This window comes from Aythya ferina, assembly GCF_964211825.1.
Source record: "Aythya ferina genome assembly, chromosome: 3".
In the NCBI taxonomy this organism is placed as follows: Eukaryota; Metazoa; Chordata; class Aves; order Anseriformes; family Anatidae; genus Aythya; species Aythya ferina.
Window position 1 is genome coordinate 73,484,303 of NC_140298.1, and position 25,809 is coordinate 73,510,111.

At 38.4% G+C, this 25,809-nt stretch overlaps 1 long non-coding RNA gene across 1 annotated transcript; it reads right to left on the minus strand.

Annotated features, from left to right (window-relative positions):
- Positions 1–703: 703 nt before the first annotated feature.
- Positions 704–9,228, minus strand: LOC311435076. Its single transcript, XR_014691911.1, has 3 exons — positions 9,091–9,228; positions 2,895–3,018; positions 704–1,364 (listed from the first exon to the last, which is right to left on the minus strand). It is a non-coding gene; the product is annotated as an uncharacterized lncRNA (long non-coding RNA).
- Positions 9,229–25,809: the final 16,581 nt, after the last annotated feature.

The following is a 25,809-nucleotide window of genomic DNA, read 5'->3' on the forward strand; positions in this document are numbered from 1 at the left end:
TTCTTGGATTCTTGTGTCACAAAACAGATTTTCTAATGCCCAGTAAAACAGGATGCACCTAAAAAAGCATGCCAGTGTTTTTTAAAAAGACTCTGCTTGTGCATCCTTACTTACAATGAATGCCTTGGTTTGCACTGAGCAGTTGCAGAACATCTAAACCAGATTTGCTTATGGATGAACCTAAGACAAAAGGTGTTCTTCAGGAATTCCTCTTGCTTTCTATACTATAAATTAAATTGATCCATAGGACCAGAAAATAGCTAATTCAAAGTAATCCCCACTGGAAAAATGTATGGTGCAGACACTGGCAGTCAGAATTCTGTCCATTCTGTTCATTCTACAGATCTGTCCCAACAAGATTGCATGCTTGCTAATGTCATCATAAGCCTTAATGAAGACTGAATATCTACTTATTAATGAAAACCTTCATTACTTTCAAGCACCACGGCTTTATATACTTGAGTTTAGATAGTCTAAAGGTATCCTGATGGATGCCCATGGCAGTTAAGTAATACTAACTTAAAGCATTGGCATCTTCTACCATAGGCAGATGAAAACAATTTGCATTGCTTCGTTTATGTATTTCTGCCACATTTTAATACCTTACTTTTTCTCTAAGTATTTCTTCTACTAGAAAGCATTGAACAGGACTGTAGGTATCAGACTGAATTTTTATTGACTGTGTAGTTAACACAGCTCCATCTGATTTACACGGGTCTAAAGCCTCCAATATTGGTCTTATTTGACCAGACTACTTTTTATACTACATGCACAGAACTATTAAATGTGAAAAATTTCTACATCTTTGTTGTTTCTGTATAAAATTTAACATACAAGGGTCACATGCACAAGTTCTGGAAAGCTTTAAATAGCATCATATCCTTCACCTATAAAATCAGAAGCATTTGTTTGCCCAGAGATAACTTCCTGTAACACAAAAGGTAAAGTGTAAAGCCGGTTATGTTGGTAGCTTACAACTTTATGAATAATCTGGTACAACTCTGGGAGAATGGGAATCTTCTTTCTAATGGGATGTCATGTCTCATTTTTCACAGGTATTCAGTACAGCAGTACAGACAGATAGTCCTGTTGTGTCTGGAAAAGTATGCACCCCATAAGGGATTAATTAATGAGAAGAGATGCATGAATGGTTAAATTCATTTGCATTTTCTCCATCAACTCTACCTTGACCCCAGGAAAAAAAAAAAAATCTTTGCTTCTTTTTCATTCCACTCCACAAAGGCTGTTTTGGTGCTTCCATTCTTCTTTCCTCGTCTTATACATACCCCATCTTTGCCTTTAAAAAGCCAGTCCATCTTTCTCTTATCCAGTGGGATGCATCAGGCCAGGTGCTGATGCTGCAGCTATGACAGAAAGAACAGAGAGACTTTAAAACAGGAATGTTTCATTGAAATTTAATCCAAAAATTTCTGGAGTGTCTGCACACACTCTTCTAAGCAAAAGCAGAATCACTCTTATTATTGTCAGTATTACAGAGATGAGGAAGAGCAGAGAAACTGCAAGCAGGGAGAGTGGGGAAAATCACCATCTCTCACACCCTCTCAGGAGCAGCAACAAAAGAAAATACTGTGCTTCAAGGCACTGTCCCATCTTCACTCCTTTTTCCACTGCTTTCTCTCCAGCTGGAAGCACCAGCCAGGTCCCAAGAACTAATTCCTGGTGCACTAAAATGAATAATCTTATAGCACCTGTCCAGATGCACTGCTTTTGCAAATGACCTTGATTTTTATTTTTATTTATTTTTATTTTCTCCTGGGCCTTTGGAGGATGAATATTAGACAAGGAAACTATTCTTACTGTGCGTTTTTAAATGTACCTGACTGATTATAGTCATACCTACTGTGGAAGAACTTTTGGGAAAAGTGAGAAGATTCAGATGAAGCTGGAGACAGTGGACATGAATAAAAAAAAGCAGGGAATCTTTAATTAATTAAACTGAAATATAATCATACTTATTTAAAATTATTATTCATATATATATTCATTCAATGTGACAACACAATTTGGTATGGAAATAAAGTCCTGCTAGTGCTCTATCTCTTTCCAATATAGATGTGTATCATATGGCCTCAGAGGCAGAAGGCATTCCTAGGCAGAGCCAACAGCTGCATAAAAGATTCAGCCAAAGCAGAAGCAGCTGCACATCTTCATAGGCACTGGACACTAGTGGTGTTTTCCAACTCTGGCTTCATTTTTTCCCAGCTGAGGAGCCTACTCCTCATGCTCTTGAGGCCTGTGTTTCCATCCCCTCCCACCTTTCTCTTTCTAGTACTCTTGCGCCAGCTTCATTTATTTCTGCTTGTCATATCCTCCATTTCTTGTTGCCATCTCTTTCCACAGTTCTATAGTCTTTTCTTCATTTTTTTTAATTAACTAAATCATCTGCACTTTGTATCCAGTTAATGTTTACCAAATTGTAACTATGTGTTTAGAAAAGGCCAAAAGAACCATCTATTCTTCACCAGCATATGACAAAGAAATGGAAAACTTCATTTGTATGTTCTTGGCATTACCTAGAGCCTCTAGGTACTTTGGCAGTGTGCTTGGGATAATAAGTAAAGAAATGCAAAAATAGTAGGTTAAACCCATTTACTTCTAGAGATGAACAGGAATGGGGAAGCTTAGTTAAAAGACCACCAAATCAAAGGTGGTGTGTACTGGGGAATTTAGATTGCAGCAATTGTCTACGGTGTGTGAGAAGGTTTAAATTAGCATTCAGAAATTAGCATCTACAGTTTATAACTTAACCCCTCAATAGATAGTCAGAAAAAGAGGCTCAGTTCAGTTTTCAGAGAAAATAATAATAATTAAAAAAAAAAGGTATTGTTTTTGATTTTCAGTCTTTTTGTAATATTTCTGCAAATTATACCAACCTCAGTTTCCTGCACAGTGACAAAGCCTTTGGTGCCATTGACCAATGAAATAATGCTTGGGTTATATACTCTTTCTTTCTTCAAAACACACATTTGTTGGACTACGCTTTTGGTGGTTCTTCATCTTGAAAAAAATCAAATAGTGACTATGATTAAGAACATCATGGCCCCAGGCAGCAATACAGAAATGATCAGTTCACTACAGTGATTCCATCCACAAGACTGGTTAATGAATCCTACACAGTCCATGAAATAACTGAACAACATATGGCAGTGGAAATGTGAAAAATAATCTCTCTTTACACACGATGGCTTTTGAAATACTTTAGGAAGCCCAGAAAAAATGACACTCTGGTGCAATCTTTATAAAACAGAATTAATCAGTATAAATGTAAGGCTTTATGGTCTCTGAAATCTTTGAGAGAGAATCAATCTGTCTTTGCGATTTTCATGCCTTAAGCATTATTGATTACTTTCTTGTTGACTCTGTTTACCATGTAGGTTAGGTTGATCCAAAGCAGAAAGGAAAATTTAGTATTACATTACCATTAATGTAGTAGTGACTGTCAGCTATGAACCTCTTTTCCATTTCTGTTGAAGCCCTGTCACAATCTGACTTCACACATGCTTAGTTAAGGTTAGGGTTGCATGGGGCTTTCCCCTTGGAGGTTTGTTCCACTAATGAAAAGATAGATTTGCTTTCCTCAAAAGTGAGTAGTATATTCTTCTGGCAGGACTATGCACAGCAAGGTCTGACAAAGGACATGGGAGAGGAGTAAGATGTAGAGCTGGTCCAGACATCTGAATGCATATAGCCTGTGTGACCTTGAGTTACAAAGCTAGCCCTAGCCTTATCTAGCAAGGAATTAGCTATCCTTATTACCATTTTTGGAGGTGAGAGTATTTTGTACTTCTGGAGATCAAATTCTTAAAGACTTAAATTAATTCTTCAGAATAAGTCTTTAAGACTGATGATACCTGCCTTCATGTTCATGTATCTTATATAATAACAGTAAAATATTATAAGCCCATTTAAGACATCTCTTTGTACTTAAGAGAAAGCTTTAAATCATGTTAAGCAATTCATGTGTTTTGCAGTGACTCTTCAGCAATAATAAATTTTAATCATTATGGAAATTAAATAATCTCAATATGTCAGGCTGGAGAAATGAGCTGATAGGAACATCACGCAGTTCAGCAAAAGCAAATACTGAGACCAGTACCTGGAGAAGAGAAATCTCCTGTACTAGTAGATGCTGGAAGCCAGGTGGGTGGAAGTGATGTTTGCAGAAAAGGTATTGGGGATCATGGTAGACACTGTCCCTGGAAAGGAAAGGTTGGACATGGTGCTTAGGGAAATGGTTTAGTGGGTGACATTGGCAGTAGGGGGGTGGTTGAGCCAGATAATCTTGGAGGTCTTTTCCAACCTGAATGATTCTATGATTCTATGTTACACTGATAAGAGGCTAGAACCTGAGCTGGAAAGCATCGTGTAGAATATGTGGAATAAGGTAGGTAAGGCTGCAATTTGCAAGGTCCTGCAGTTTTGCCACCTAACCTAACCCATAAAATTGGCCTAAAAGAAAGCTGGAGAGGGACTCTCAGGGAGTGTAGCGATGGAACAAGGAACAATGGCTTTGAACAAATGGAAGGGAGATTTAGATTAGATGTAATGTGAGGAAGAAATTCTTTACTCAGAGGACAAAGTGCACGTGGGAACTAGGGCTGAAGATGCACCTTGACTCCGTTCTTTTCCAAAAATTAATTTTAATTACCTAAAAAATGGTGTTAAAAATAAACCCGGGACACAGGATGGGAGGTGGAGGGCAGTCCCTGTGGCCGAAGGGCAGCCTTTCTCTCTGGCAAGCCAAATGGCCTGGGGGAGCCAGCCTCAGAAAAGGGGCCCTCAGCCTCCCCAACCTTCCTCTTTCTTCCACGTGAGGTCATCTTCCAGGCTGCTCCCAACACAGCTGCCTTTGGCCACGTGTGGGCCACTCCATCACAGAGGCTTGCTGTGGTCACAGTGGCCACCACTGCCCCGCCTTTGCTCCAGGCCCTAAAAAACAGGACCCCTGCAGCTGGCCCACCATTCTCTGAGCTTCAAAGCACTCTGAAAGCGTGCTTGTGTGGCAGGAAGAAGTCCAGAAGCAGTAAGGCGAGAGGCAGGCCTCCTCGGTGTGAGAGGACAGCAATGCAGTCCAAGGAAACACTGAGAATGAAGGCACCTAATGAAAAGAAGTGTCATGGGCAGAGGGGTAGCACAACTGACACCAGTGCCCGAGGTACCTCTGGCACACAGCCCACAGACACTTACAGGTGGTACCACTGGCACCGCAACGACGTGGGGAACAGGCCGCCCCCTCAGCCACACAGTGACAGGGTGCCTGGTCCTTCCCAGTGGCACAACGGCAGCATGGGGCGAAGGCAGGAGCATCAGGCAGACAGCCACAGGGAGCAGACACCTGCCCATAGTCTGGAACACAGTGTGGGACCCAGCCGTGGCCGTAAACCAGACAGCAGCATCAAACCCACAAATGGGAATCAGCCAGACAGTGGCATGGGACCTAGGGGTGGAAGTGGACAAGCCCCTGGTTTGGCCTGCAAACATTCCAGTTGGAAGGTATCTATTTGGACAGTCCCAGGCAAGGAGTGGCTTGTCCTTCTGCCAAACATTGTGGGGCCCATGGAGGTGGATCCACCAGCAGATGTGGAGGAACCAATGGAAGTGGATCCACCTCGGCCAGATCAGACCTGCAGCTACACTGGCATGTCTTCACTCTCTGACATCCGAGCCCACCAATAGTGTTGCAGCAGTGCCCGGCAAGCTCCCTACATGTCACACAGGCTGCATCCCAAGCATTAGCTTGGAGTCGCCAAACACAATGGACATACAGCAGGTTCACCTGCAAGATGTCCTGGCAATAAAGAACTCTGTTGCTGATTCTTAGGGATTGTGTGAGTGCTTCTTTCCCACCCCCCAGCCCTTGTGTAAGAGGTCGCAGCCCTTCTACACAGAGCCTCGAGGAAGAGCACAAGAGAAGACCCAGCTTCCTTTGGGCTGCTGAGCTGGGGTGACAGGAGGAGTCCCCAAGGGCCACCATGCACCTTTAACATTTGTGAAAATAGACTGAGGGGTGAAAATAGCAGTGTGTAACCAATTATAGGTGGCTAATTTCCTATATTAGGAGTGAGTTTCTATATCTGGGTAATTGGCAATGACGGAGATAGAGAAGGCTGAGGTACTCAACAACTTCTTTGCCTCTGTCTGCACTGGTAGATGGGCTTCCCAAGTCTTCAATTTCCCTGAACCCATAGATGGAAGCTGGGGGATCAAAGTCCCACCCAATATATATGAAGAGCAGGTTCAAGACCACCTGATGAATTTAAAAAGGTACAAGTCTATGGGACCTGATGACATGAATCCCAGGGTCCTGAGGGAACTGGCTGATGTAGTAGCCAAGCCTCTCTCCATCACAGCTGAAAAGTCCTGGCATTTGGGCGATGTCCCTGGTGAGTGGAAAAATAGAAATGTCATGCCCCTACTCTTCAGGAATTGAATCAAATAATTGAACAAAGAGCACTACTCTTCAACAATTAAAATAATTAGGAGTCATTTCTTCTCAGAAAGAGTGATCAGGCATTGGAACAGGTTGTCCAGGGAAGTGGTCGAGTCACTGTACCTGGGGGAGTTCAAGGAAAGGTTGGACATGGTGTTTAGGGACATGGTTTGGTGGGTGACATTGATAATAGGGTGATCATTGGATCAGATGATATTGAAGGTCTTTTCCAACCTTAATTTTTCTATTATTCTATGATAGGACTGCTGTCCACAAAAAGCAGTCTCCTAGCCCTGGCAAACATCAGATTTATCTGAGCCAAAAGCCAGATCTACATGTATATCCTCTAGATAAGGACTAGTGAAAACTTTCAGTCCAATGAATGGAAATTATAGCAAATACCCAGGTGTTGAGTTGAAGAAGTAGTTATCTGAGTTGAGGAAGAAGTAGTTATCATAGTTTCTTTCAAAATAAGTTGTAACTTTCTTTAGGGAGGAATTGTCAAAAAAAAAAAAAATGTACAATCTGAGGGCTTGGGTCATTTTTGAGGGTTAAATGATAGCAGTGATTTCCTCATGAGGTGCAGTGGAAGGGCAGGCACCAATCTATTCTCTTTAGTGGCCAGTAATAGGACCCAAGGAAATGGTGTCAAGCTGCAATGGGGGGGGTCAGGCTGGATATCAGGAAAATGTTCTTCACCGAGAGGGTTGTCGTGCACTGGAACAGTCTTCCCAGGAACATACATGTAGTCACTGCACCAAGTCTGTCATAGTTTAAGAAGCATTTGAACTGCGCACTTAGTCACATGGTCTGAATTTTTGGATAGACCTGTGTGGAGCCAGGAGTTGGACTTGATGATCCTTGTGGGTTTCTTCCAACTCAGGATATTCTATGATTCTATTATTTATGATTTATTTATTTATTTTTAATCTTTCATGAAGTCTGCAACTTCATGAATTTAATAGACCACGGTTGCTTTCATCTTTGTCTCTCTCCACTCTCCAGATTGGATTGCTCATGTATGATCTGCTTGCAATTACATTTTGAAACATCTTAGGAAAAGCATTTACATAGGATTCAAGGTCTCATTACATTCTGAAGATATGGGGCAATACTCTACCCTGAGGTAAGCCCAGATATGACTTTGCAATACATTGGCAAGGAGAGCTGCATTCACAGGACTGATGGATGGATTCCCATTCAGTTAGTATTAAAGGCAGGCACACAAGAAGTGTTCATGGTGTATCTATGACCTTGCAAATGCACACTGTTCCTTAATTTGTGCTGATTTGTTCTTCTGTCCATATGCTTAGTGGTGCTTTCACAAGAGGTATCAGATGGCTTGCTCTGACCACCAGCTTCAGATGCAGTTTAAGGTGTTGGTCATGGGCTGAATAAGAAACCTCCTTGTAGGAGAGCTGAAATGTTTGAAAGGGCACTCAACTCAAACAGCTCAAACATCTACGTTCCTGCAGATAAGGACAGTCCTTTTGAAAGAGGAATGTAGAGAGATGCACTTCTCAATTATATCAGAAGCATTTAGGCACTATTTTTTGAGAGTCTTACAGAGTACCACTTCTGTACCTTGTTTTACTATCCAGCTGGGAGAGATATGCAGCTTAAGCCTTATACAATACCAGCACTGATTAGCAAAATAAGAACCTGCTTACTGGTTCTAGAAGCTAAAAATAAATGAACCAACACAACCAGGAGCTGTCTAAAACAAAAATGAGCCTAAAACAAACCATTCACCTGGAGCAGCACTGCCACCAGCAAATTCAAAAGTGTGGTGACCTGTAAATATCTGGGACTCTCTCTGTGAGTTGCAAAACAGATTCCCAGAATATTTTGGAAAATAAAAGACACCTTTGATCCCTGCCAGTCTTGAAGCCTGACTGTGCCTCTCCCAGCACCCATGAGCAGTCACAGCTGGGTTTGGGAGGTGCTGAGAAAATTTACTTTGGCTGACTAGCAAAAGTGCTCAGGTGTTTTAAGAATATCTCAGAAATATATGAGACATGGAAAGAAGAGCTAATTTCTTTTTTAAAATGTCTTTCTTTGTGACTTTCCTGAAATTTTCTTTGGTTTTGCATATGATTATGTGTACATCTCAAAGTTTAACAAATATGAAGGGTTCCTTCAACAACATTAAGCACATAAAAAAAAGATACAAAGTCCTAAAAAATAATCAACGTTTTATTTTCTAATATTTCACTATGATAATCCTTAGTGTTTTGGATTATCTTTTACTTTTCTTCCCAGTCAGAATCATGTCTACAAAGACTAAATTAACGTATGAAAAGAACTACTTTATCCTGTTTCTAACATACACACACATGTAAGCATACAAATATAGAGACAACAACTAACAAACTACAGTGAGAACAGTTTGATTCCTCAACATCTAATTGTATTTATGCATGATTATCAGAAAATCAAAAACAAGAGGACATAATGAAATATACTTATGAAAAGGTAATGGTCATGTTATTGAGGACAGTGGATGGGGATGGACGAAATGAAATCAGCAATAAGACATTTGGGCAAGAGAAACATCTAGCTAATTTTGCCAAGAATTGAATAATAAGTCAAAAACACATATTATGATAAACAATATATTAGAAGCGCATAAGTAGTACCTTGCCTAAATCTTTTCCTGGCTTCCAGTGCTGTTGGAAACTGTCAGTTCATCTTCATCATGTCTGCTAAGCACATTCAGGGCATAGGGCTGGGGGTGGGGGGGGAGAAGAAAAAAAGAGCAGAGAGAGAACTTAATCTTGGAATCCTTAAAAAGTTGCCTGCGTGCTTTTTCTAGCCTCTAGTACAGCAAACCAGGTTGCTATGGTAAAATGGGTCAGAGCAGTAAGCAAGTTAGCTTGTGCAACAAAATCAGACTCCTGGTGCAGCTCTGGGAGGCACAGGCCAAAGCAGACAGTAATCTACAGCTGAATCTAGGTCACTGGGGTGCTTTGTAGCTGCAGCTGTCCGTGTGGGACTGTGATCTCCGGCAGGGCTAACAAAACCATCGTGACGGCTGGGCTCCCGCTCAACGGTTACTAGTGTACTGTGGGAGCTCCTGCTTTGTCTCCTTCAAAAACAAATTATAATTTTAGATTTTTTAATTATGGATGAATATGCAGGAAGCATGTGTCTGTGTGTGTATTATGTATGCACATTTATTTTAAAATAAAACATACTCAGCAGGCACATGGCCCATATTTTGGGAACCCATTACACAAATTAACATTCACACTCCAAATGATTATTATCACATATTTATGGGAACCATGCATCCTTCTCCATGAAGGCTATAAGGATCTGCAAGCAAATATATGAGATCTTTTCCCTGGCATACCTAATGAACATCCCTCCACCCCCCGACAAGCGCCCTCCAGAAAAGCCTGGGAAAAGAAAAAAAGGCTTTGGAGAATGTCAGGGAGGTCGTCCCACAGTTCAGTCTCTCACATCCCCCCCCAAACATATGCTGATACACCCATCCATGCAGTAATCTATTATTATCATTTACCACTCTGTGACTGTTAGAAAAAAAATACATTAAAAAAAAAAAAAAAAAAAAAAAAAAAAAAAGCAATCATTAATAAAAAGCCAGGGAATGGGGCCAAATCAGGAGCAGAATTAAAACAACACACCCCGCTGATGCTGATAGCACTACACGAGGTTATGCAGGCCCAAGTACAGACACAGCCTTCACCCACAGGAGGGATGCACAATGACCCATAACAGCAGAGACGCAATGAGGTGGGTAGCTCTTTTGAGTACAAGTGCTACCATGTCACACAGTTCTCCTGTCTCTTTCCTTTTTATGTTGAGAAATTCTGTCTAGGCAGAATTTGTTGTACTTGTTTGGGATTGCTGGCTATGCAGCAGAGATTCAGGATACAGCCCCTGCACACAGACGCATCAGCCTTCAGTGCATACGGGGCGAGCCGGGAGTTCCCAGGGAACACCAGATTTACTGTGCATGCAGAGATCAACTCCACAACAAACACATGGGGGGCTGCAGATCCCCAGAAGCCTCAACCTCATGGCACACATACTAAATAATTCTTATCTTGTACAAGTTGTAGATCTGACATACCAAATGCCAAACATGTCATTGTCATGCCTTATTCTGTCTTGTAAAAATCTGGCATAGGCAGTAGGTAGAAAGCATTAATGAAATGATGAAATATTCAGCTTTTGGATGTAGCTTTGGGACATTACTAGATGGATGGATGTTTGACACCCCTTGTAAGAATACCACTAAGGACATGGGCAGAACAAACCAGCACAAACTAAGGAACAGCATGCAATGATGAGGTCTTAGATAAGCCATGATCACTGCATGTGTGCATGCCTTTACAGATACTGATCAGAAAAAATGAAATAGGTAAGGACAGCATTTCCAATGTCAGTTTCTAACTAATGTGAAATCTCTCATTTGCTCATATAGAACTGCTAGGATCGTGCAGGCACACTGGACAACTGCCCTTGCTGTTGAACAGCAGCACACAGACATAACTTGCAAATGCAATAAGTAATGTGCATTACACATGACCAATGCAATGCATTCACACATTTCTTCAAGCGGGATGTAACAAAAAGAAAAAGGGAAAGAGAAAAAGATGTGAGGACAGGTTCAAGAATGGCTTCCACTCCTAATAATAACTCAGAACTTCACTTCTCCTAGTGATAAAAAATATTTTATACATTATAAAGGCTTTTACTTATTCTATCATACATGCTTCATCTTTTTTTCTTATTTCCACAGCAACTTGTCTTAAATCCTTCAGCATTCTTTTCCATGATTATTCAATGATACCTGAATAGTTCTGATAACACATCTGATATAACCAAATGATGGAAATATTTGTCTACCAGGCATTGTCTCTGTAAAGCAAACAAACGTTCAAAGGAAGAGAGTCAAATTAATCATTGGTGAAGCATTCTGCATATGAGGTTTATGCCTAACAATCACCAGAACAGACTCATTAAAAGATATCCCCAGAGATATAAAGATCTGCTATTGTGTGATAAAATTCTTTTCGTGCCACTGATACCCCAATAACCAAGTCTAGAGAATGACAGGCATGGAGATCAGGCATTCTGTGAGGTTTACCTGGATGGAAAGGGAGCTAGAGGGTTGTGATTTTCATTTGATATGAAAATTACATAGCATAGAATTTGCAATTTGATTTTCATCAAATATGTTCTGAAGGCATTTTGTCTATAACAGCATGCCTACAAAAATCTGTGCATAAAACAGAGGAAAATAAAACCAGAAAAAAAAAAAAAAGTAGCTGAGAAGGAAAAATAAAAATCATTTCCTAACTCTGACATGAATACAATTTTATACTTGCAAATAACTTTAGCCTTCCTGTTTCCAAAAAACGCAGTAAATCACAAACTCAGGGGACTCCACAGCCATTTACCAAGTGGAGGGATTCCAGGGTGTGGGGAGGGAGGGACAGCTTTATGGGCAGAAAAGAAACATTCCATGGAAGCAGAATCGCCAGATAAATCCCAAGTTGCAGTCGATCTGCACATTCCACTGTTAAAGAGCCATGAGTTCCTGATAAGGGGTCATTTTCTTACCCCTAGACAAACAGGCAATTCATGGAAAAGAGCTAATTAACTCTGCAATGCACTGGAAGAACTGAAGTACCTGACACACTTCTGTCATGCTCCCTTCTCCACGCAGAGTGGAGTGGGTACTGGTTGACTGGAGAAGGGCTGCAGAAAAGGCTACCTTATAAATGTGTCTCTTATAGCTGATTTTTTTCTAACCTATATTGGAAACTTTTTTTCTAATGGGAAACAGGGGAAGGGAAGGGAAGGGAAGGGAAGGGAAGGGAAGGGAAGGGAAGGGAAGGGAAGGGAAGGGAAGGGAAGGGAAGGGAAGGGAAGGGAAGGGAAGGGAAGGGAAGGGAAGGGAAGGGAAGGGAAGGGAAGGGAAGGGAAGGGAAGGGAAGGGAAGGGAAGGGAAGGGAAGGGAAGGGAAGGGAAGGGAAGGGAAGGGAAGGGAAGGGAAGGGAAGGGAAGGGAAGGGAAGGGAAGGGAAGGGAAGGGAAGGGAAGGGAAGGGAAGGGAAGGGAAGGGAAGGGAAGGGAAGGGAAGGGAAGGGAAGGGAAGGGCCCTGGTGATGATGAAAAGACAAATCTTGCTTGTTACAGGACATCATCATAAACACAGCCATATCATACATATGCTCTTCTTAAATCAAAGTAGAAATTTTAGAGTTCACCTCCTTGTCATTTTGTAAATATAACAGTCCACATTTTGTTACCTAGAATGAAATAAATAGGAGATTAATTTAATTACTTTCTTAGCTAACACCTGTACTGAAAGATGCAAGAATACATGTGATCTACTTTCCAGCCTGAAGCTCATGACTGTTCATCTGTACACTAAGTTATACATTGCCTTACCAATGACCTTACGGATTTCATCAAACAAGTGTTGGCAGTTTCCCACTGAATCACTTAGTGTAACTGTGGACTCTTCTCTTGTTTACAGACATCAGGGAATGCCTTAACAGAGCAATTATTGCCTCATACCACTTCAAATACTGATGCGGGTGGAAAAAGACAAATGTCTGAAGCATGTTCCCCTCCCTGGAATGTGTTAGGAAAAGACCAGTCCCTCAGTCAATAAAAAGGATTGAATCTCTTTTCTAAAGAATGAACTCCTTGGAGGATCTTCATAGCTCAGGCAAATACTATTTCAAGAGATTCTTCAGCAATCAGGCCATAAGCTTCTCTGTGAGTATACTAAAAAATAAATACATGATGAGGATTCAGCCATTTGGTAAGTAAATTAAGGGTACTACAGCAGTTACAGTCACATTTTTGACTTAGTAAATGACCACAAGGACCAGTGGTGGTAGATACTTGCTGGATGAGTATCATCTCCAGTATTCCCAAGCGTTTTGCTTTGGATCCCTTCAGTATCGGCTATGAATTAAAGCAGTAGCCAGTTGATAAAATATTTTAAATAAACAGAGAATCTGCTAGAGCACACTGGCCCTGGTGCACAGAATTTTAGTTCCAACTGTGAAAACTAAAATAATGAGCCTTTTAAACAGAAATACTTTAGGCAAAACATAATGTCTGGCAAGGTAACTGGAGAGGAAGTATCTCATGTCATCCATGTGGAAATCTCTAGCCGTAACAAAAGCTTCCTTAGCCACTCAGTAAGTGACTAAAGTTATAAACATTTATATCACAGTTAATTTACTTTCATCTGTAGTTTGGAAAGCTCCTCTTGCTCTGTTAAATGATGCTGCTAAATGTCATATTCACAGTTCTGGAAAGTTATTGTCAACACTTTGCTATAAGTGGATATTAATTAATACTAAATTGCAATGACTTACATAAAACCCCAATGGACACCAAAAGAGAAAAAGGAAAAATAGAAGAAAAAAAAAAGAAAAAGAAAAAAAAAAAAGAGTTCATCTTCTGTGTTACTACAATGAATGAAAAAAGGTTTTTCACTTATTAAATCAAAAGTTGTCAAGAACTACATTCAGCTAGTAACCATTTGTTTCAAGTCAATGCTGATGCCTGTCATATGATGAGGGAATATTAGATTTGGTAACCTCACTGGCACATGTCAGGTCAGAAGAAACATGGCCAAGAAACACAGAACTCTCTCCTCGGAGTAACACTTATCATATCTGCCTTGCATGGTACCTAAGAAAAATGAATGAGAACAACTGTACAGAAAAATATCCTTGAAAGTCTTATGGGGGAAGAACGTGGCAGAGTGGTAGAGATGACTGTAACACTTCCAGATTTTCCTGGAAGCACATTTTATTGATCAGAAACTGGAGTCAATAAACTCACTTGAGATCTAAAATTGCTAAACAAAGTCAATGAAGAAAAATTTAAGAGTTATGGTCAACTCAGTATATTTATGGATTCAAGTGATGGGAGTTTTCAGGCTGTTGAAAGTCTCATGGAAGCCAATTGTGACTTAGGCCACTGTTTTGTAAGAGCAAGAGTGAAAAAGTGAGTTGCAACATGCATGAACCACATAAAAAAGACTTGAGTCAGTTATAAGATATCAAAGACAGACAAAATAAAGACTGTTTTAGCAGATTAACAGGCTCGAAACTTTAAAATATATCATTAAAATTGCAGAGGATACTCATATAAAGAAGACTATGAGAGAGGAGATAAGAATAGCTGAAGAAGAGACTATAAAAGTTATTTAATAGGTAATATGATCAATATTGTGGAAAATGACCCAGAGCAAACATACATCAAGGACTAGTTGCCTCCAGAATTGAAATCTACATTGTGTTGAGGGACATGATAAACAAAAACAAACACAAAAAAAAAAAAAAAAAAAAAAAAAAAAAAAAAAAGCAGAAGACTTTTAAAATTAAAAAAGATAAAAAAGGGTTTTGTATGTCATGATGGAAGGGGTATAAGATTAACCTTTGAGAAGGAATTTTGAAAGATAACTGTGGGTGAAAAACAGCTAAAAGAATGAGAGCAAGGAAGGACAAAATTAAATTGTTTTATTTCACAGATTGTAATTATGGAGTGATACAATGAGTTAGAAAGGGAAAAAAAAAATCTAAGACAAAAGCACAGCCAGTCTTCAGAGAAAATCTGTGGAATTTGCAGTTCCTTTAGGTTGTCTGATCAAAAATTCCCTATCGCTGCAGAGGAAGACTCTTTCACTTGCCACCATCTCCTACATGCTATCATGTCCTTTTCTCCAAATCAGCTGGTATTTCAGCAAGAAAATTCAAATTAATAAATTCACAGAAAACTAACTCGAGAAAAAAAAATAATTTTCAGCTTATTTAATCAGCTGATTCTGTTAAACATAAAGTTAAGAAACAGAGCTGTCACTAAGAATCCAAAGAACATAAAGAGATGCTCTCTTTTGTGTTGACAGTGAGCTGCTAGATTTTCTCCATTGTCAAATTGGGCCATATGTTGAGAATGACCAACATACAGATGTTCAAGACCAACAAAAGTATTATTCTCAATTATTATTAAAAATTATTCTCAATTAGACTTGAGAACTGGAACAGAGTAGAAGAGAAAGACAGAATAAGAAGCAATAAAATTAATATCTTTATAAAGTATTACAGGAAGCCAACAAATGTAAATGATATGTGAGATAAAACAGTTTACTCAAAATCTGTGAGAAATCAAATACAGGATTTAAGGTTCTGGTATCTCTAGTGTGGGGCTCAATGTTAGGATGGCAGACACTAAGAATATCAAGAAAAATTATTCCTACAGTTCAGCCTATTCACTGATTCCAGAAACGTTGGAAAAGTCATATGGAGAATGACCCAATTGTTCAAAACAAGAACTGCAAGAGGATTGAAGATATATTTCCTTGGCCAGGAAAAATAAAGGCAAATTTTGAAGAGACTTCAAAATTATAGGTTGTATGGTACCAGGAAAGAGAAGAAATAGCAAATCAGAAAGGAAAAGACACATTTCCTTTTAAAGCAGAGTAGGCAGTTGACTTTGTTGACCATTACTTAAAAAAACTAATCAATTGAATTAGGTAGTGTGAATGTGAAGGTTAAAAAAGAGTTTAATTAAAAATGAAATTATTTTAGGAAATGTAATGTTAAAAGAATGTCACTGTAAGAAATTGACCTGATTTTCAGAAAAAATTATTCCATGTTTTCAGTGCTAATGAAATGGAACTGGAAACTGAAATTTCTGCAAATACAAGGACTGAGATATATCTGTTACAAAATGGATATGAAGTCAGAAACTTTGAATATAAATGTACGTAAACTGTAGAGACTACAATAGCTGACACTATCAACGTGGAGGCAGTTGCAACACAGGGCTATCAGGTTAGGGGGGAACCATGTCTTGCAAAGAAAGTAACCTTTTTGCAGAGTTCATGTGATTTTCTGCAGAAATTCCAAAAAGATCAAAATCAAAATCTGCTCAAGAACAGAAATCGAAAAATAAAGTTCTGACTATGAGGCAGAGGCAAACCATTATCTTACTCAATTCACTTGGTAAATGTTTGCAGAAGCCCATAAGTTGTTGGATGTTTGTTGTTGTTTTTGTTGTTGTAGTTTTGTTTTGTTTTCTTGGTGTCACAAACAAATGAATGAAGAATGAAATTCAAAATAAACAGTGGGGCTGATTACAATGCAATTTCTGGAAACACAGATAAATATTTTGTGACACACAAATAAACGGTGACTTACCTGGCTCAAAATCAAAACAAATCTTAATTTATACAGTAAGCAAAAAATGAACTCATGCAGTAAAGTCATACAAGCACTCCTGTATGAGGAGAAATATAATCAGAACACTTCAAAATAATGGAACAGGAAGTTTTCTGCAAGCTTGTTTTGAAAAACAGTCTGCAAATGTGGAAGATCAGAGGGCAACTCAAAACCTAGGGAAGTTCTTTAGGCTTAGAGAGGGAACTTCCTTCATGACCCAGAGCTGATAGTCTGTGTTCCATCCTGAAGCACAAGGCAGAGGACATATTGTATAGAGACCCAAACATTTTCAAGGTAAAATTATCCTTGATGGCTACCATCTGAGATAGACTGTCTCATCACTACAACTTTATATCACATATTGGGCCAAAACATTTGAATAAAGATATTAGGAGCTAATAATCTTTTCTAAGGACAATTAAGGAGAATCTCTCTTCTTGGTGATTTTTAAAGCTTAACTAGATAAGTCACTGCTATAAGGCCCCAACACTCTGACATAACTTTGAAGTTAGTCCTGCTTTGAGCAGGAGACCAGTCTAGATGGCCTCCAGAGGTCACTTTTGACCTAAATTAGTCTATGATCAAATGATTTTGTCTGTAATAGGAACTTGTGAAGAACAGACTTTGAAGTCCACGGCTTTAGAAAAAATAAATCAAAAACAAAATAATGTTTGGAATGAATCCAAACAAATAAACAAAAATATTGTTTGTTTCTGTAAGAAACATTTCATTCAGCCTTTTAGACTAAGCTAATGAAATGCTTTTCAGGAAACCAACCAACCAACCAAACAAACAAAAAACTTCCACTCAAAAACAACCGTATAAGATAGTTATAATATCTGTTTTTTATTCATTAATTTTCATTCTATTTTACTTTTACAACTTCTATTGGATTTCTATTTTCAGTAAGTACATTTTGGACCAAGAACAGAAACCCAGGCATTGCATCTCCCTAGGAAATGGACTAACCATTGGACTAGACAGCTATTACTATTAGCCTTGGTGGTCTTTACATGGTTTTTAATGAATTTCACTAAGTGGAACAAAGCTACCACAAGAGCAAGGTAAGTTCAGGATGTCCAATGGGTTTATCACAGAGTCTAAGTTCTAGGGCCTATGTTGCAATAGTTAAATGGGAGAGAGAGGAGCTTAACAACTCTGTTCCTTATTTGCTCGGTTGAAAGAGTGTTGAAAACAGAGCCATAATTCATGGCTCAGTCAGTAAATAAAAGCTCTTACTAAAGCATTTTAATTCTGCACTGAATCTAGCCTTTAGGAATGTCATTGTATGTCCTGATTTCTGTACAGAGTTCCTTGGCATGGTCAGGAAACCACATAAGGCACCAGTGTGAAATTAGGTTATTTATGTCTTTTTAATAAACTATTGATTTGGTCATTGCACTCACAAGAAATGATGATAGTTCCCTGTCAAAGATACATTTGTACGTGTAAAAATACCCTGGATGCTCTTCTGAAAAAAAGTCTTCTTTGATGGCATTATGACCAGTGTCCCCTTATTTCAGGTGAATTAGAGCCACAGGTTCATTTGTTTTTAAAATTCCTTCTTTGATCCCTCATTGACTAGTACGATTGATTGTTCTTTCTCAAACAGTCTTATTTTCCCTTCACTCACTTGGAACCTAATTCAATTATAGACAACAGTAAAACATTTAGACATTTTAACATGCATACATTTGTTCAGTGTTGCTCCTCTCAGAGGAATGATTTCTGCCATTTTCCTCAGATGAATTCCTTTTAATACCACAGGAATGCTGACTTTTTAAACTATAGCTTTATGTTGGTGCCTTTGATGCTATGTATCCATAATATTTTTCATTCTCAGCATGACCCACAAAGATACTTTCAAGGATGCTGAGCCTCAGAAATGATTGTTGCCATTCTTGTGAAATTAACCACATGCAAAATAAAAGATTATGCTTCTTATGGACAATTTATCACTTTAAAATAGAAACACACTGTGCCAAACCAATGCCGAAGTTAATTTCATTATATTTAATGGAGTTACTCCAGGACTGACTTCAACTAACTGCATAAAACTATGAAGAAAAAAAGAAAAAGAACTTAGACAAGTCATGTTCTCCACCATGCAAAGCTAAGTACTAACAGAACTTATCCAAAAAACATACTGCTTCACTTAAGTTAAGGTTATAAATGCATTATGATCATATTTTCCTGCATAAAACTATAGCCTAGAAGTATATGTACAGAAAGAACATCTAGACAACTAATCATATTTAAGCTCCTAAATACAAAAGCATGAATGATAAATATAAATATCTCATTTAGAATTTTAAACTGTGCTGCCTTATAAGGAAATTGGTAATAATCAGATTAATAACATAAAAATCAAACTTTGATTAAAGAGACAAAATAAAATAGATATACTCTATGTCTGTGTGTAGCTGTTCTTAATGTTGAATGAAACTGTTATTGGAGAAAGTCCTTGGCAGGGGAAAGGTAGAAGATCAACAGGGGCTTTTCCCAGACAAACGCATCAGCTGGAAGTAAATTAGTCTCTCTCCCATTCTGTCTTCAAGAAGGAAACAGACTGTTTCCCCTGCCTCTCTATCTTGAACAAAGTAAGAAGGTATCTTTATCTTTCTGATTAGAAGGAAATGGCTACAAATGAAGGTGATGTCACTTTGAATATCATCAGCAATGGACCCTTTAGATGCACTGAGGTATCCTAGCCCAGAAGTCTCAAGATGATTAGTCATGAAGACAAGAGAAGGCTGAGGCAAACAGTAGTACACAACTGACGAAAAAATGCCATCATTTGAATTTATGCTGGTACAACTCTGCCACTGACCATCAACAAGATAAAGAAGTTTATCTCAGTTTTCTTCTTCCTTGTTGGGTGCTGTAACATTATAACATTTTAAAAGGGAGGATAAATGTGCAAACACCATTGGAAGCTTGTGACTGTCTTCACCCTGTTGGAAGATGATCTCTATGAATGTCTGCCAGGTAAAGTTCCACAGTGAAGCTCAGCAGGAGATGCCAGCGGGATACAGAGAGGAGATAGGCATCACCAATCAAGCAGCATGAGAGAGAGGCAGTTCTCAGCAAGTACAGCAAATCAACTTGCAGAGAAAAACTATAGAGACATCTAAAATTTGAAGCATTCTCATCCACAGCTGTATCAAACCTTAACTATTCAGCCCTATCTCCCTCTGCCAGTAAAGACAGTCAGTAACTATTTCATAGGAGGAAGGAAAGGAGGTGAGAATACTTGGAAGTCTCTGATTCTTGGGGTCTGTCACAGACCTGACTTGGTCTATAATATGTCTTCACTGCAGCTAAATTCTGTATTAACAGGTCCACAGATTTAAGCATGACAAGTGAAAGTACCAGTCACTAAGCAATACCCCTAAGGAACCTAAAGGTGAGTGTAGGCAACAGCCCCAGCCTCAGATTCCCAGGTGGATTTTCTACTCTGTCACAGTGTCCTATGAAATTCAGGCTGTCTAAGTGGTAATTAATTAGTTTTAGCTGCCTTTAAACTACGACATCAGTGTTAAAGAACCTTTGAGGTGTTAGTCCACTGAAAATATCTGGATAAAATTCTCCAATATTTAGTTAATTATTCCTGTAAACATAATTCCTGATTATTGTTATATTTCCAAAAACTGGGAAAAAAAAAAAAAAAAGCCAAATATAACTTCTATTTGAATGAAAAGTCCTGAAATAGTTGGGTTAATGGGTCTTACATGGTTGTTTATTAAGGATCTATCTCTTATGTGTGAAGGCAGAAAACAAAATGCTCTAAGATACCTCTGCATTTTTCTTTCCTCTCCTCAAATTATAAACATGCAAATATTAGTTAAATTTCAATCCAGAGAGAAAGAAGAAGGAAAGTGTAGACAATACATACTGCCAAAGAGAAGATGTAAATGAACACCATACGAAAATACCTGAATAATTTAGAACAGACACTGTGAAGACAGAGAAAATGCTAGAAGCAAAATCCTTTTTATTGTAACAAATTCCTCAGCACTTTTCAGAAAGTATGCAGATTAAAGAAAAAACAGTGCAGATAGGGTAAGAAGTGGCAGCAATACAGGAGAGGCAAATGGGGCAGGAATGGCAAAAGTAGAAGTAACAGGAGCATCCCTGATGTGACGTGTTCAGTCATGGCATCTTGAGTTGAGGCTTTGCTGCTGTCTCCTTCTTCCTGCTCTCATCTTACTCATTCCTGTGCTGTGCACAGTCCCCATTACAGCCATGGAGAGGAAAACAGCAAAGCCCCCCCCCCCCCCCAAAAAAAAAAAAAAGGCTCTTTTGTGACTTTCCCTCTCTTTCCCTCTTTCAGCTTTGTGGGAGATTGAGACTGAGCTTTGTCAGAGACTAGTGGCCTGTGACAGTGGTCTGGGGAGGTGAGCATTCTCAGAGCAATGAGACACAAAGACAGAAAAAGAGCTGCTGTAATCAAGTGGGGAAAGGGATGGAATATTTGCCTTGAGTGTATTGTAAAAATAACAGTGAAATATGCTTCTTAATTAGGATGACCATCTGTCTGTTTGGGGGACAGTCTTATTTAATGCTTCCTAGGGGAAAAAAAAGAAAAAAGAAAAAAAAAAAAAAAAGCCCCGCAGGATTTTGATGTTAATTTGAACCTCCTATAATCTATTTTACCTTTGCCAGAGTAAATCCTGCTTTGCTTAAACTGTCCCTACGCACCATCCACCACAGAAGTTTCTTAGGTGGAAACCCTGCCACTGTTTACAGTTTGTAGAAACAATATATGATAACTTAGAACAGTAAGTAAAAGGACAAAAAAAAAAAAAAAAAAAAAAAACAGGAAGTAAAACATGGCAGTAAACCAAACGAAACTAGAAGGGGGCTATGTGGGCAGAAAGTGATGAGTCAGACTGGTATTTTGGAAGAGTTGCTCATCTGTCTAAGAACTGTTAGGTCACTCCCTTAAGAAAGAAAGATTAATACTGTTCTGTCTTGACTTAAAACACACTGATGACAGTGGGTAAACCTACCATACTTTTCAGAAGTAAATGTGAGAATCTACTGAAATTACTTTAGGGAAAAAGGTAGTGAAAATGAGCCTTGTATTCCCCCCAGAACAGTAATGGACCACTGCCCAAAAGGAAGACAACATGAGAGCAGACCTTTTACTACAAATACTTTTATCTATGTTCAACTGTCTGTGAAAGAAAGGGAAAGAGAGTATAAAAGCCAACCCAGGAGACAGAGAGGGACTGGGCTGTGGGAATGGCCTGAAGGCACCACCTGAATGTGGTGTTACAGGACTGTGAGAGCACGTGCCAAGAAACAACAGGCTACATTGTCCTGCAGGCGGAGGAGCAGAAATTTGTGCATTCCTTGTAAACCTAAATCCACCAGTGAGGTCTAGTTCTACCACCAGCATTACCCTTATTTTTAAGAGAAACACCCTGAAGAATTGCAACATTTGGTTAACTGCTAGTATTAAAACAGGACAACAACAATCCTGCTACCATAAAATATACCCTGAGGTATTCTCATTATCTCTAGTATTCAGTGTTTCTATTACATTTACATAATAGTGTTTGTATGATATTTGATCCAAAATGTGACAACATGAAGCTGGTATTGCATCATGTTACGATGTTAAATTATGTATGTGATATTGTACCAGAACAATGATTTTTTGCAGAAGAGGTTTGAGCATGCCTACATTAAATCCAGAGATAAAATCACATGACTTTGGCTTTGATTTTAACCTTCAAAATCACACTGAGGCTCAAAAACATAAACAGTTAATTTTTCTCTAATTTATACAAATAAAATAAAACAATAATGCAGTTTCTCCTGGAGAGTCTGTCTTTGTTTTTATTTGCAACTCAGAGTGTAATTAAGTGAGGGTAAGAACCCATACACTTAAATAAAATGTTCTCTGAAAAATTGGTAGGAAAAATCAAGCATTCTCCATAAAATTCTTCCTCTCTCCAAATATATATATATTTTTTTCCAAATATCTAGTAATGGCATGTGAAAATCCATTAGCCATCACTGCAGCTCACGGGACTGTAATGTTCTAGTAAAGTGGAAATGGCTTTGAACTATCCAAAGACCTTAGCTATATAGCCTTGTCATTTTTGTATTTGAAAGTTCTACAGTCATCAGTACATTAGCATACAAGACAAATCTGATAAGTGTTACTCTCATATTATGCCTAAACTTCAAGGCAATCAAGATATTATATATAACTATGGAAGATTTCCTAAATTCTATTCCAAGTGGTTATTCTACATAGCGTTACCATACACAGACTATAATCCATCACAGTCATGCTTGTTTAACCCACTAAGGAATCTCAGCACAGCTGAAGCCATTATTCTCTTGAATCTATTTATATTGTGAGATACATCTATTGGAACTGGCTCTCATTTTGCACTCTTCCAAACATCTCCTTAGTATCTTCTTAAATTAGTTGTATCAAACAATTAAATTTCATGATAATATAATCAAAGAACACAGTATTCAAAGTTGTAGGAAGTGCCACAACATGCTAAGAAACCCAAGGAAACTAATCTCTGGGAAGTTTTATAGGAAGAATAATCTTGTTCCATTTTGCTATTTTGTACTTCCATTCTAGAACAAGCTTTCTGTAGTTGGCACTATTGTACTATGGACATGAGTGTTTGGAGAAGTCTTGATCACTTGAAATATTTTTATTTCATTTACTTCATTACTTGAAATAATCAGAAACTCAGTTAAGACAAGGCAGAAATAATACAGTAAGGAATCAGCTGCTGTGGGTAGGAAAAAAATGATGACATAAAGGCTGGGGCACTGTAGTAGAGAAATAATAGAAAACTAGGAAGCTAGTTTAATAGCTAGCAGCAAACAGCTACGTCCAGTGATCTCATCAGCCTAAATGGTTACTGGCTATCTAAGAGAGGCTGTTTCGGTACAAGTCAGAAAAAAATCTTCCAACTCCCACCTCAGCAAGCTGTCCTTGCACTGCAGCCCTCACACAGTATCTTTAAAGGAAGGAAAAGCCAGGTAAGGGGAAAAATAAAATTAATAATAATAATAATAATAATAATAATAATAATAAAGACTAGACTGTATTGCTGTTGTTCTTTGTGTACAGAAAAATTGTAAACAGGAGTATGAGCAAGGCCACATTAGAGAGATTGGCAGCATGAGACGAGTCCATAACTTTTTTATTAGTCCCTTTGGCACTGTTTCAAAGCAATAGGCAAAATCTCTATTACCCTCAATATATTCTCAGTTGCTTTAGTATTGGTGTTATGAAGACAACATCATACTGATGCTGCAGAGTGGAGTGACAGCATGCCACTGAGCTCAATAGTGATTATAAACAGTCTGTACTTAAGACCCATCCCATTGGAGCTGATGGGATCATAGAGCAGAAAGGCAACATGAAGCTCTTTATGTATGCAAGGAGGTCTTATGGAACCCATGTAATGACCTCCAGAGAGATGGAATAAAAGGCACAAGCAGAAATGAACCACTTTCAGTGAGAAATCTCTTTAAAATACTAATCTCTTGCAAGATTCTTGAATGCCAAGATATTCCCTGAAACATTTCAGGAATGATAAACTACAAGTGAATAAATATTGTGTCAAGTGTTAGTCATTTAATACTCTGGAGCAATGTGTCTTTAACAGCATACCGTTGTCACTCTGCTGTATCAGAGACACGATTCAAGTATATCTGTCATTGTAGTGTCCATTAATCACCCAGGAAGAGTTGGTCTAAGCTGAATTTTGACCTAGCAGTACAGTAATAGAGACCAGGTACATTTCTATTCACATCTATAATAAAAAATACCAACTAACATTATCCTGACATGAAAAGAGATTATTTCAGAAAAGGATGTCTAGGGAGTTGTTCCTTGTGCAATGTAACATAAAGCTGATTTACAACCTTTAAAACTCAAGGTGGTCTAAGGAGTTTTGCAAAATATGAATTCACTGTGCCTCTCATTTCTGTTAGCATGATCTCTCTGTTAGATGCTGGGTCTATATGGGAGCATCAGCTTTACTCTGAATTTATATTTTACAAGTCAACATATTACACAAAATCCATTCCAGTAGCAAGCTCTGAGGCAGCAGCATCCTGCATATAAACATCTGTAAGCCACAGTGAAACACTAAAAGTAAGTAATAGAATAAGTAATAATTCTGATTGCTGAGTGTAGATAGAGTGAAAGGTTTTAAAAGTTTTCAGTTTTCAAAGACTGGCTTAAAAATGTAGGTGCCACTATAACTTTGAAGGCCTTCAGTGGCTCTTTCTCCACACAAAACTGATTTTATTTAGTCAGAGACAGACACATAATATTTCCTAACAAGGGATTTATTATGAGTGCCCAGTATAAGCGCTTATAGGATCTCCATGGCCCCCAAAAATGCATTTTAAAGCTTTCCTGTCAGGTAACCTAATCCCAGTCTTCCACATTGCTGTCCAGAGGCCCTGTCCCCTGAATCCAGCTGAAGGCCACAAGGATTCGGTTGCACAAAGCTTGCTCATGGATCATTCAGTCTCTCAGTGCATCTGTAGTTCACATTTCACACCTCAAAATACAGAACACCATTCATATTAAAAATCAAGTGTGGAAATGTAACAAACTGCTGTTGAAAATTACTCTGCGACAGCACGTTCATATTTCACCTCCTGCACATGCAGTTAGTTTTTCTTCTGTGCTGTTAAGGATGTATTATGCCATAGGCACATTGCATTGATAAAATGACCATTAATAAAATCTGTATCTATTAAGTGGCCTTCTCAAACCATTACACATTGTTTTATCTGATTATTTTTTCTGATCCACGTGTTTCTGTTGTTATTCATTTCAATAAATCTACATTTGGGGAAGATATTTAGCCTTAAAATAAATAGTATCTGATAGGAATGAGAAAAGATTAAAACAAAAATAACAACAACACACTTGCAGGTAGATATAGGCATATCATTACAAACATATTTTAGGAAATTTACATGTATGGAAAAAATCTCACCGTACTACAATGACTGAGAATTTTGTCACTGACACCTACAAAGCCAATATTTTATCTATTTACCATTGTTCTTGTTCCTGCTATAGTTCACTGAAAAATAATAATAATAATAATAATAAAAAAGTAAT